At 45.6% G+C, this 13,449-nt stretch overlaps 2 non-coding genes across 2 annotated transcripts; both read right to left on the bottom strand.

The window, feature by feature from the left end:
• Positions 1-223: 223 nt before the first annotated feature.
• On the bottom strand, positions 224-342 carry LOC138373622 (5S ribosomal RNA). The gene has a single exon (XR_011231278.1). It is a non-coding gene; the product is annotated as a 5S ribosomal RNA (ribosomal RNA).
• Positions 343-13,110: 12,768 nt separating this feature from the next.
• Positions 13,111-13,229, bottom strand: LOC138373624 (5S ribosomal RNA). Its single transcript, XR_011231279.1, has one exon. It is a non-coding gene; the product is annotated as a 5S ribosomal RNA (ribosomal RNA).
• Between the last annotated feature and the right edge of the window lie 220 nt (positions 13,230-13,449).

Genomic DNA, 13,449 nt, shown 5'->3' on the forward strand with positions numbered 1-13,449 from the left:
TATATATATATATATATATACAACATGTTTTGTTTTGGTTGTTTGTTTTTGTATAAAGCCTCACACACTATATTAAGCGAGTTTGTTTTAAACATGACATACATATTAATTCATTTTACCAGGCCTTATTCCACACAACTCCGTGAATTTCCCGTGGAGCCAGCCAGCCAGCCATTCAAACAAAAACAAACGAAACAAAACAAAACAAAACAAAAAACATTATTGCCAACAGCATTTGGTGTTCCCAGGCGGTCACCCATCCAAGTACTAACCAAACCCAACGTTGCTTAACTTCGCTGATCGGACGAGAAGCGGTGTTCTCAACGTGGTATGGCCGTTGGCATGAGACTGCCTACACATTGTGGCTAATAACCAACTCTTTTTAGTCATCACGGCAGGATACGGACCTTCTTGTGGTGTCTTAATGGTAATTGTATCCTAACATATTTTTGTCTCCTTGGCATGGATATTTAACATCGTTTATTCAGTCTTGGGTTTATGTTCTTTCGCCATTTACAGACATTTTACATCTACCTACTTCCTCAGCCTACCCTGCCAATTTCTAATGAATTTGTGGATTTTCTTTTGTAATACATACATGTGTGTGCTCATCTGCTCTTCAGTTTTTATGATATTTGTCTCATCTGTCCTGCTTTATGATACTTTTACAAAGAACATGAACAAATGCTTCTATTTTAGAGAAGATATGGGATCCAGGTTTCGGAGCCGTAAAACCAACCGTCGTGATTGGTGGACGAGTTGCCAGGTTGCAGCTTCTGTACCGTGCCGGCACATAAATAGGTTCGGCTCAAGCGGCGGCAGCATCATTCCCCCGTGACTGTCTGAGCGTCTCTCATCACCTTGGTTATCTCATCATCATCATGGTAGAAGCAAAGCCTACCAAGAAGGCTGCGGCTTGCTGCTGCTGCTGCTGTGGTGGCCACCACCAGGAAACCTCGCGTCCAGGTTGCTCACCCGAAAACTAGTCAAATGGTTCTAGCCGCGGGTCGCAGCACTCAAAGACCGTAAGGGCTCGTCTCTACAAGCAATCAAGAAGTACGTTGTTGCCAACAACAAAGTCGAGGCTGCCAAGATCGCCATTTACATCCGAAGATTTCTCAAGAAAGCAGTGGCTGACGGCATTCTTGTTCAGACCAAGGAAGTGGAGCTAGTGGATCATTCAAGCTGGCCGTAGCAGAGAAGAGGGCCGTTTCTAACTCCCAAGAAAGCCACCACAACCAAGAAACCATCTACAGCAGCAAAGAAGGCCGTGGTAACTCCCAAGAAAAGCCGCCACAAGCAACAAACCACCTACAGCCTTGAAAAAGAAGCAGCAGCAGCAGCAGCTTGTTGTTGGGAACAAAAAGCCCAAAATAAAGAGAGCTTCAAAATCTCCCAAACCACCCAAGGCAAAGAAAGCTGTCAAGAAAACAACAAAGGCAAAATAAACGACGACATGCAAGCAGCATGAATACACATGACAATAAACATCCAGGCCTCCCCCCTCAGTGGAGGGGCCTCATATGATTCCAAAAAGAGTTTAGTTTTGTAGACAAATAAATCATTACTTTTGGGGTAGATTTACTCTGTATATTATATATATATATATATATATATATATATATATATATATATATATATATATATATATATATATATATATATATATATATATATATATATATATATATATACACACATACATGGGTGAGGTGATATGGTACCAAAGTTTTGGGTGAGGTGATTGACATTTACACAAGATAAAACACGAACCAATGGGAATAAAAACATAAGAATGGAAGTAACTGCAGAAGGCCTATTGGCCCATAACACAAGCACTTCCTCTTGATGCTTCTATATTGGTTCGGAGTCTTGAAGCTATAATATATATATATATATATATATATATATATATATATATATATATATATATATATATATATTATATATATATATATATATATATATATATATATATATATATATATATGCACACAAAACTAAATAGTCTTGTTAGACAAATTGCCCCTATTAGAGGCAAGTTGACTAACAAGCCGAATGACTGCAATTGTTTTGAATTTGAGTTAAATCTAACATAGAAATGTAATCAAACCTAACCTAACCTATGCTAACCCAAGCTAAGCTAACCTAACCTAACCTAAGCTAAGCTAACCTAACCTAACCTAACCTAACCCAGCAATTCATGATCTTAATATAATACTGTTAATTGGATAAACCAATTTGGAAAGAAATGTTCGAAAATAACAAAATTAACTGTTCTTGTTAGGAAAATTGGGCCTTGCATACTTGTCCCAATAGTGTGGTTCTCGCTTTTAGGTACGACATAAACGTATACCTAAGTTGAGAGAGAAAAAGATTCGCACTCAAACATGCATATCGATTGCCAGTCCTGAATTCTGGGTAGATATTCGTGTCCTCCCTTTTCATTTACCATCATTTGGATACTATCAAAACAGCTCTGAGAAGGATAAAATGAATAAAACGGGTAGCTCACTCATGTAAAAAGGAAGAGTTGGGAAAGATCTCTCTCTCTCTCTCTCTCTCTCTCTCTCTCTCTCTCCCTCACCCCCCCCCCCCCCACCACCAATGATCCTGCTCTGCTAGTATATAACGGAACAAACCTTCCCCCCCCCACCCCTCCCTCCCCAATCAGAGTCCCTTTAAGCATGCGAGGATAAAAAATAGATTTCATAAGACCCAATGTGCTAGCTGATATCAAAACAATTTATGTTATCGTCTATTAAGCCCTTCAGTAAAAAAGTATAGGGACCTAATTAGGTCCCGTTTTGAGGTGGTGGTGGGTGGAATCGATGGATTAGCCAAGCTCTTATCCGCCGAATCCGTAGAGGGTACGACCCTGGCGCTTCAGAGCGTACACCACGTCCATGGCAGTGACGGTCTTCCTCTTGGCGTGTTCCGTGTAGGTTACAGCATCACGGATGACGTTCTCGAGGAACACCTTCAGGACGCCACGGGTCTCTTCGTAGATGAGACCCGAAATACGCTTCACGCCGCCACGACGAGCTAAGCGACGAATAGCGGGCTTGGTGATGCCCTGGATGTTGTCACGTAGCACCTTACGATGACGCTTGGCGCCACCCTTTCCGAGTCCCTTGCCTCCCTTGCCGCGTCCAGTCATGGTGTTGAAGTTGTGTGAATAATAAAATTTCGGCACGATTTCCCCAGACTATATCCCGTCAAGCGGACGTACTTGTAGCATGGCAACTCCTAACTCCTGCCTGTCCTTACTTTATGCTTGTACTCGAGCAGAAACACGGCTTTCTCACAACGCTTTCAAAACTGCAGTTGCCTACTCGTCTGTTTCACGTCTCTGTGAAATGACTTTTGCACAAATCCAAAAAATAGAGCAAAATCAGCGATAATAGTGTTTGAGGTGAGCTGCCTGTTGGCTGCAGCCAGAGGAAGGAGGGGAGGGGCAACGGGGTGACGTAGGCGAGTCGAGCAGCCAATGGCGCTCGAGCAAGCGCCTCGAGACGGCGTATATAAGCAAAAATTTTTCGGCGCCGGCCATCACAAACCACAGTTGTTCACCATGGCTCGCACCAAGCAGACTGCTCGCAAGTCCACGGGAGGCAAGGCTCCTCGTAAGCAGCTGGCCACCAAGGCAGCACGCAAGTCTGCTCCTGCCACAGGGGGCGTGAAGAAGCCTCACCGTTACAGGCCCGGAACGGTCGCCCTGCGTGAGATCCGTCGTTACCAGAAGAGCACAGAGTTGCTCATCAGGAAACTTCCCTTCCAGCGTCTGGTGCGCGAGATTGCCCAGGACTTCAAGACCGATCTTCGCTTCCAGTCGTCTGCCGTCATGGCTTTACAGGAGGCATCCGAGGCTTACCTGGTCGGTCTCTTCGAGGACACTAACCTCTGTGCCATCCACGCCAAGCGTGTCACCATCATGCCAAAGGACATTCAGCTTGCTCGCCGTATCCGTGGAGAGCGTGCATAAGCTAAAACGACCACCCTAGTATACACCAAACTCGGCCCTTCTCAGGGCCAAAATATCCTTCTAAGGAGATTTCAGACATTCCTAGCATCAGTCATATGAATTAACCTTCATCTATACATATAATAAATAAATAAATACAATAATTTAGGTGTCATACATACACTGTACACGTGATATCAATAAATCAAGTCATTTGTAGTACAACCTGTCCTCTTACAAACAAAACGCCGTCGCTTTTCATTCTTATGCACTGCCAAGGATCCTTCCCCCCCCCCCCCCCCCCCCCCCCCCTCCAAAAAAAAAAAAAAATTGTCATACTGTACTAGAAATAAAAGCAGCTTGTATAAGTGACATACTGTCCTGTCCTGTTTTATTCTGTTTTTGGTCCTCTGGCTTAATCTGTTAAGTTAGGAGATGACATTTTAAATTAACCGTTTTTCTTGACATTTTCAAACCTTAAGAGGGTGGCCTGCATAGTAATCCTAATGTGGAACATAACAATGAATCTCTAATCTCTAGAAAAAAGATACCGAGTGTTTATATGTGTGTTGAGAGAGAGAGAGAGAGAGAGAGAGAGAGAGAGAGAGAGAGAGAGAGAGAGAGAGAGAGAGAGAGAGAGAGAGAGAGAGAGAGAGAGAGAGAGAGAGAGAGAGAGAGAGAGAGAGAGAGAGAGAGAGAGAGACATGCAGAGACAGAGACAGAGACAGACAGACAGACAGACAGACAGAGACTGAGAGAGAGAAACACACACAGACAGTTTCATAAATATTCTCATTTTATAGCTATTTGCTTTCAGTGACAGAGGTTTTTGTTATAATAGTATTGGTGTCTAACACTCACAATCTCTTTAGAAATTAAAGTGTGGCTCCAATGGAGCCGAGTTTGTTGGTTTGAGGCCAAGCCACCACCACAGGGCAGTAAGTAAGCCGTTTACTTGGAGGAGGTGTACTTGGTGACGGCCTTAGTGCCCTCAGAGACGGCGTGCTTGGCCAGTTCTCCGGGCAACAGGAGCCTTACAGCCGTCTGGATCTCCCGACTGGTAATGGTGGAACGCTTGTTGTAGTGGGCCAGGCGAGAAGCCTCGGCGGCGATGCGCTCGAAGATGTCGTTCACGAACGAGTTCATGATCGACATGGCTTTGGAAGAGATACCAGTGTCGGGGTGGACCTGCTTCAGCACTTTGTAGATGTAGATGCTGTAGCTCTCCTTCCTCCTGCGCTTCTTTTTCTTATCGCCCTTGGCAATGGCCTTCTGGGCCTTTCCGGCCTTCTTGGCAGCCTTTCCAGATGCCTTGGGTGGCATGATGATGCTCGTGCTGGCTGGCGTTGCGATACAATAATGAACTTTTGCGCGAGTCGAGCTTTCCTTTTATATCCCGCTCGCGACTCAGCTCAGAGCGGGTCGCGTGGCGGAGCGCGCTGATTGGTCAGTGGCGGACTCCCTTGATCCTGAGCGGGGTATATAACACGAAGCTCGATCTGCGGGCCGGTTTTACAAGCTCAAGCAATGCTTCAAATGCTTTCAGTATGACCACTATTCCAATGCATGTAACAATGGAACCCCCAAGTGCAGCAGGTGCACAGGGGAACACAGCTACAGGGAATGCACAAACCCAACACCCAAATGTGCTCTATGCAATGGTCCACACATTGCAATCTCGCATCTTTGTCCCCGCAGGCAAGAGGCAATCAAGCAATTGCATGAAACAGAGACAGCAGCCCGCCAACAGGCAGCTATTACCATCCCTGCCCCTCCTCCACCAGTAAATGCCTGGGGCATCCCTAACCAACAACAGGCCCAGTCGGTGGCCCAAGTGGGCCACCAAAGCACCCAACAACCCCATAACCCCACGGTTATACCAGAGCAAACCCAGAATCAAACACAACAGGCCCCAACACCTAACTCTCTTGCACCAAACCCCGATCCCAAGCCCAGCTTAGGGGCCGAACTCCTAACATTTGCTCAAATCCAATTTCCAGACAACCCAGTGAAGCTCCTAGGTTTCTGGAACTCACTTAGGAAAGACAATGGCCTACCCCCTGTCCATATGTCCGAGGACTCGCTTGCCTACTTGACTCCTAACATCACAACAACCGCCGGCCAGGCCCAAGCACAACCCAACAACCCCAACCCTAGTACTCCTCGCCCCCTGGCTTCAACCAACGCCCAGGAGACTCCAAACTCCCTGAACAACCCCGGCCCCTCCACCCCGACATTCTGGGAAACACCTATGTCCACCCTTCCTGAAACACTCCCACATCAGATCGTCCTCAAAGCTATCACAAACTCCCTTGCCATACGGAACCCCATCCGCCCTAGGAAATTTCGCTTCAAACATCGCAGCCCCACAACAATATATTCCACACAACGCTGCACCAAGAGGCCTAGGCCGAACAGCCGAACCCCATCCCCTGTGGACGGAGCAAGGGCAAGCAACCCCCACAACTCTTCACCAGAGAGCGACTCTAGCACCACGGATGTCGACATCATGAACAGCAGTGACACCGAGGACCCCCCAATGGCACAGCAACGTATGGTAAACCCCAAACCCAACCAATCCCCGACCGGAACCAGGAACAAGACACCTGGCTCAACAGCTTTACCCCCCTCCTCCACAAACAGAAGCGACCAAACCGAATGTAACAACATTGGCACTACAGCCAAACAAACACTGCCGTCTCATAGTCAATAATGGGGATCACAATCCTTCAGGTGAACATCAGACACTTCTTCAACAACAGATACCTTCTCACTCTGGAAGTAGCCAGACTTAACCCAGATGTAATCTTACTCAATGAAACAGAGGCCAGACAGGACCAGCACATCTCCATCTGGGGATATTCCACCAGGGAAGTCAACAGGGGTAGGTTCAGTGGGGTGGCAATACTAATAAGAAGAGGACTCTCCTACCGCCCCATCCTCGTAGAAGACGACAACTTTCTTGCAATAGAACTCACCACTTCACACGGCCCCCTCATCGTCTGCACCGCATATCTACCACCTAGACTGGCCTACCTCCCCTCCATCCCTCTGAACAAGCTGCTCGACAGGAATCTCCCCACTATCATCGCAGGAGACCTGAATGCCCACCATCAGGCCTTATTCAACGCACCTGCCAGGCCAGACCTCAAGGGCAGGCAGCTCTTCAATCTAATGCAAAACCGGGACCTCTCCTTCCAAGGCCCCCACTTTAAGACGTTCTTTGCGGGCAACCAGAGGGGCACCCCTGACATAGTGCTGACCAACAGAGATTGTGACCTGTTCCACTGCAGAGTAACCCCAGGCAAGAACGTGGGGTCGGACCACATCCCTGTGGTCACATCCCTCCAAGCAGCCCCCTTCAGATATGTGGCACCACCCAGGCCCAGACTGGGAACCATACGTGCCCGTGAATATGACACCTTCCTTGCTGACGACCCCATCATTGAGTTCGAGAACCTCCCAACCCAAACAATCGACCAAGCAGTAAACACCATCCACAACCGGATCCAGCTTGCAACCGAGGCCACTTGTGAAATATCCACCACAAGGACTTACCACCAATATAAGCCGACCCGAGAAATCAGAGGCAAAATGAATGAGTACCAGCGAGCCTGCCAAAGCCACTACCAAACTGGCCAGCCACCAGCGTTGACCCTACAAACACTCAGAAGGGAAACCATAGACCTTACGCTGACCCACAAGAGCCACATTTGGGGAACCTTGGTGAGACAGGCCAACCAGTACAAAAGGGAGCCGGCTACTTTCTGGCGCAAGATCAGACAGCTCCTGGGATCAGTTAACCCCAGCCTCACCCACCTTGTACACACATTCCTTGACGAAGATGAAGAGGAGCAGCAAGAAAAAATAGAAGACCCACAGGATCAGGCTGACCTCATGGGCGCAGTCTGGAAAAAGACACTCACAGCTTCAAACAGCAGAGCCTTCAACAACACTCACTTTGAACGTGTCAACCAATGGACAACAGAAAATGCCGCCTCCCTTAACAGCACCCCTCTGATTGACCTGACAACCCTAGAAGACGACCACCCTCTAACAAGACCCATAACTATGCTAGAGATGAGAGGAGTCATCAAAAGCACCAGAGATAAGGCCCCTGGACCATCAGGGATCAAAGCGCTGCAGATCAAACTTCTACCAGGCAATCTTATGCAATCCATACTCAACCTATTCAACGCTATGCTGGCATCGGGTCACATTCCTGTAGCATTCAAGTCAGCCAAGATGATATTCATTCCCAAACCCAAGAAAGACCCCCACCAACCTGGCAACTACCGACCAATCTCCCTCTTAGACACGATAGGCAAGTGCTTTGAAAAAATCATGTCAAACCGTCTTAACTACTACATGGAGTACAACAACCTCTTCACAGGAAAGCAGTTTGGCTTTCGAGCACATAGATCAACCCAGCACGCAATTAACATCATCTACGACGCCGTAAGCTCAATTCGAAAGCAAAAACAGGTAGCTTTGATTGCAACGAGGGACGTACACAAGGCCTTCGACAGCCTGTGGCACGATGGTCTTGTGTACAAATTAGCAGACTTACCAGCGCAAAACTGGACCCTCCTCAGGCTGATCAGAAATTTCCTTAAGAATAGGCAAGTTACCCCCAGCTTCAAGGCAAAAGAGGCCGCAGCCTTCACCCCAACAGCTGGAGTCCCCCAAGGATCATGCTTGAGCCCGGTTCTCTTCAACATCTTTGTAAATGACCTACCCCAACCAGAGTATAGGGACACCATTATCGTACAATTTGCGGACGACGTAACACACGTAATAACATCTAACCCTAGCATCCAAGCGGCCAAGCATGCAACTGTAACCCGTAAGGCAAACGTAGAACTAGCAAGGACTGCTAACTGGGAAAGGAAATGGAGGATCACCACTAACCCAGAAAAGATCCAATTAAGCACTGTCGGCTGTATGGCCTTCTCTATTGAAAATGAGGGGGGAATAAGAATCAGGGGTGATCCCATAGCCATCTCAAACTCCAACACAGTGCTCGGTTACAACTTCAACAGGCTACTCAACTCCTCCCAGTACGTATCCCAGAAGACAGCGATGGCCCGGGGCTCACTGGAGAGGCTCTTCCGTTTCAACCAAGCCCCATCCCACATCAAGCTCCACCTGTACAGAATGATCATAAGGCCTAGCTTGGAATACCCCTACGTTCCCCTGAACCTCACCAACAAATCCAACATGTTGAAGATTCAACGAGTACAAAACAAAGCACTTCGCTTTGCAGAGGGCCTGACTCTGAGGGACAGGGTAAGAACTGACCTGATCCATGAGACGCTCAACATGAAGCCAATGAACATTAGGCTCAGCTACCTGGCCAGAAGACAGCTGTACCGTATGAAGAACATGTATGTCCCAGACCCAGAAGATCCCTTCGTAGCAGAAAACACCACCAGCGACTACGAGATCCACGAACCACCACACAGAACCAGAAGAATCACTCTCCAACAAAAAGTGATCAGACATATCCATGATGAGGCCTTCCCAAGCCCTCAGATACTAAGCGGTCTGCCAGACGATCCAGATGAGTGGCCCATCCCGGACCCAATCTACACCAAATGAAGAATAAAGAAAGAAAGAAAAAAAAATAACAAAATAAAAAAATAAAAATAAAAAAAATAAAAAAATAAATAAATAAATTAAAAAAAAAAAAAAAAAAAAATAATAAAAAAAAAAAAAAAAAAAATATATATAAATAAATAAAACACCTACAAAAAAAATATAAAACCAAAAAACCATTTGTCGTGGCGGCAGAAGTGTAACTACCCTGATGTTTCTAAGATTAGCCTCCTTCAGCCAACTCCATCGGCTCTAGTGCTTTAGGACACCAACAAGGTCACAAACACTAGCCACCCCAGCCAATGTACTGACAACCCAACATAACACATACGCAAACAAACAACACATACAAAAATGTCAACCCATGGTGGACAGGCCACCGAACTTTCAAACCTCCTCTCTCTCTACACCCGCATCCTCTTCCTGAATTTCATCTCCCCATCCCTCTACCTCCCCCATCCTTTCCATTCCCTATGGACATCAATCCAATCCAATCCGGCATAAAACACCACAAACCCACAACAGCAGCAGCAATGTCAGGACGCGGCAAGGGAGGCAAAGTGAAGGGCAAGTCAAAGTCTCGCTCCAGCAGGGCCGGACTTCAGTTCCCCGTGGGCAGAATTCACCGTCTGCTGCGTAAAGGCAACTACGCCGAACGCGTCGGTGCTGGCGCTCCTGTCTACCTGGCAGCCGTCATGGAATACCTCGCTGCCGAAGTTCTGGAGCTCGCCGGTAACGCCGCACGTGACAACAAGAAGACCCGTATCATCCCACGTCACTTGCAGTTGGCCATCCGCAACGACGAAGAACTCAACAAACTTCTGTCTGGCGTAACCATTGCACAGGGAGGTGTTCTTCCAAACATTCAGGCAGTTCTTTTGCCAAAGAAGACAGAGAAGAAGTAAGCACTTCTGCCACCCACCACGACAAATACCATAACCAGGCTCCATCCGGAGCCACACACACTTTAATAGAGAGATTCAAGTAGACAATCAACTTTCAAACATTAATAATAACATTTATATTGATTTCATTTGGAATGTGTACATAACAAACAAACAAACAAAACAAAATTATAGGGGATATTCAGCATCACTTGGAATATTAACCAATCATATAAATCCAATATATATTTTATATTTTACTTTAAGCGAGGAATTCATATTCTATCAATTTTTAATCATACAAATGAACAAAAGCAATTCTTCACTAGACGTAATGAATGAATAAATGATCAAGGTTTTAATGTGTTTCATGAATAAATATATATATATATATATATATATATATATATATATATATATATATATATATATATATATATATATATATATATATATATATATATATATATATAATATAATATAATATAATATATTATAATACTTGTGAACCAGAATATGTTTGAGCAGCAGCGATCGTGCCATTGGCCGAAGTGCAACAATTCAAATAATTTAAAGGGCCTGCTCGGGTATATAAGAGAGGCTGGGAGACTGGGGCCGGTGGTGGGTGATGGGTGATGAGTGATGGTGTGGTGTGGTGTGGTGTTGTTAAGAGTTGATTTACGGCCAGCCAGCCAGCTGCAGCCAAGGCAGGGCAGGGCAAGGCAAGGCAAGGCAAGGCAAGGCAAGGCAAGGCAAGGCAAGGCAAGGCAATAACAGGACAGGACAGGCAAGGCAAGGCAAGGCAAGGCAAGGCAAGGCAAGCAGGCGGGCGGGCGGGCGGGCGGGCGGGCAGCCAGCCAGCCAGCCAGCCAGCCAGCCAGCCAGCCAGCCAGGCAGGCAGGCAGGCAGGCAGGCAGGCAGGCAGGCAGGCAGGCAGGCAGGCAGGCAGCCAGCCAATCAGCCAGCCAGCCAGCCAGCCAGCCAGCCAGCCAGCCAGCCAGCCAGCCAGCCAGCCAGCCAGGCAGGCAGGCAGGCAGCCAGCCAGCCAGCCACTCCCACTTTGTATTTATATGCATTCAATTTATATTCAAACATTATATATGTTAAGGGCCTAGTTTTAGTGTTTATTTTAAAAATGACAAACATCGAGTCGTTTTACCAGTCCTTTAGCGTTAACGGTGATGCATTTTAAAACTGAACAGAAATCACCTTTTCTGGATATATCAAATATCGAATCCGCTTAATGTGCCTACAATTCAATCATTCAAAAAATACATAATTTACATCATGCCTTTTCATAGAACAGACAATAAGATTTGAGACAATAAGAACTTTAGTTTTATAACTAAAGTTGCACAATTATACCAACTCTATGGTGGCTGGGTGGTAAGGTGTGTGGCTGGTGTTTTGGAAGTCGCGAGTTCAAACGACCCAATGGGAGTACTTTTTTTTTTTTTTTATGCCATTCAATCTTCCTAGTACTATTATGTAGGTGTGTGTGTGTGTGTTTTTATTCATTCTTTGGTTTTATAGATGACATACATATTGACTCCTTTTACCGGTCCTTAATTAGGCTCTGGGGAAGCAATGGTGGTGGTGGTGGTGCATTTAAAACTAAACCAAAATCACCAGTTCTGGACGCGTCAAATATCATATCCGCTTAATGTGTCTACAACCTAATTACTTAAAACTACACTATTTAATTCATTCATATCATGTGCATATTGGTCATTATGCTCATACAACCGACATAACAATTTATTTTCATTATTAGAATCATACATTTCATCAAGTAATACAGATACAAAGAGATTTTCTTTCTGAGAAGACCGTTAGTATTGGCTGGCTGGCAGGCAGGCAGGCAGGCAGGCAGGCATTTGAGGGTTATTATTTCGCCTGATGATTGGGGGGAGGGTTGATGTGTTAGGGGGTTTTCGGTTAGGTGTGGTGGTGGTGATTGGTGGTGATTGGTGGTGGTGGTGATTGGTGGTGAGTAGTGGTGGTGGTGGTGGTGGTGGTGGTGGTGGTGGTGGTGGTGGTGGTGGTGGTAGTAGGTGGGAGGGGGGGGGGGGGGGGGGGGGGGGGGAAGGGGAATGATGGTCTGTGGATTCCTTCTCCGTACCCCTTACATATAAGCAAAAACATGCCTTCCTGTGGGTATAGAAACATTAACACAAATTATATCAGTAACTGATATTGTAGCCTTTTAAACAGAAAAGATTTGTACATACAAATACTTTTAAATTATCATTTATTTGTGGAAATGGCATTTACGTCATTAAATTGATACCTCAGCATCAAGTGTCCTGCAGTGGTCCAGTGGTAAAGTGTATATAAGTGATGCGTATTCTTGGAGTTGCGAGTTCAAACCCGGATTAAGCTATATATATATATATATATATATATATATATATATATATATATATATATATATATATATATATATATATATATATATATACAACATGTTTTGTTTTGGTTGTTTGTTTTTGTATAAAGCCTCACACACTATATTAAGCGAGTTTGTTTTAAACATGACATACATATTAATTCATTTTACCAGGCCTTATTCCACACAACTCCGTGAATTTCCCGTGGAGCCAGCCAGCCAGCCATTCAAACAAAAACAAACGAAACAAAACAAAACAAAACAAAAAACATTATTGCCAACAGCATTTGGTGTTCCCAGGCGGTCACCCATCCAAGTACTAACCAAACCCAACGTTGCTTAACTTCGCTGATCGGACGAGAAGCGGTGTTCTCAACGTGGTATGGCCGTTGGCATGAGACTGCCTACACATTGTGGCTAATAACCAACTCTTTTTAGTCATCACGGCAGGATACGGACCTTCTTGTGGTGTCTTAATGGTAATTGTATCCTAACATATTTTTGTCTCCTTGGCATGGATATTTAACATCGTTTATTCAGTCTTGGGTTTATGTTTCTTTCGCCATTTACAGACATTTTACATCTACCTACTTCCTCAGCCTACCCTGCCAATT

This window comes from Procambarus clarkii, chromosome 42 (genome assembly GCF_040958095.1).
Source record: "Procambarus clarkii isolate CNS0578487 chromosome 42, FALCON_Pclarkii_2.0, whole genome shotgun sequence".
NCBI lineage: Eukaryota > Metazoa > Arthropoda > Malacostraca > Decapoda > Cambaridae > Procambarus > Procambarus clarkii.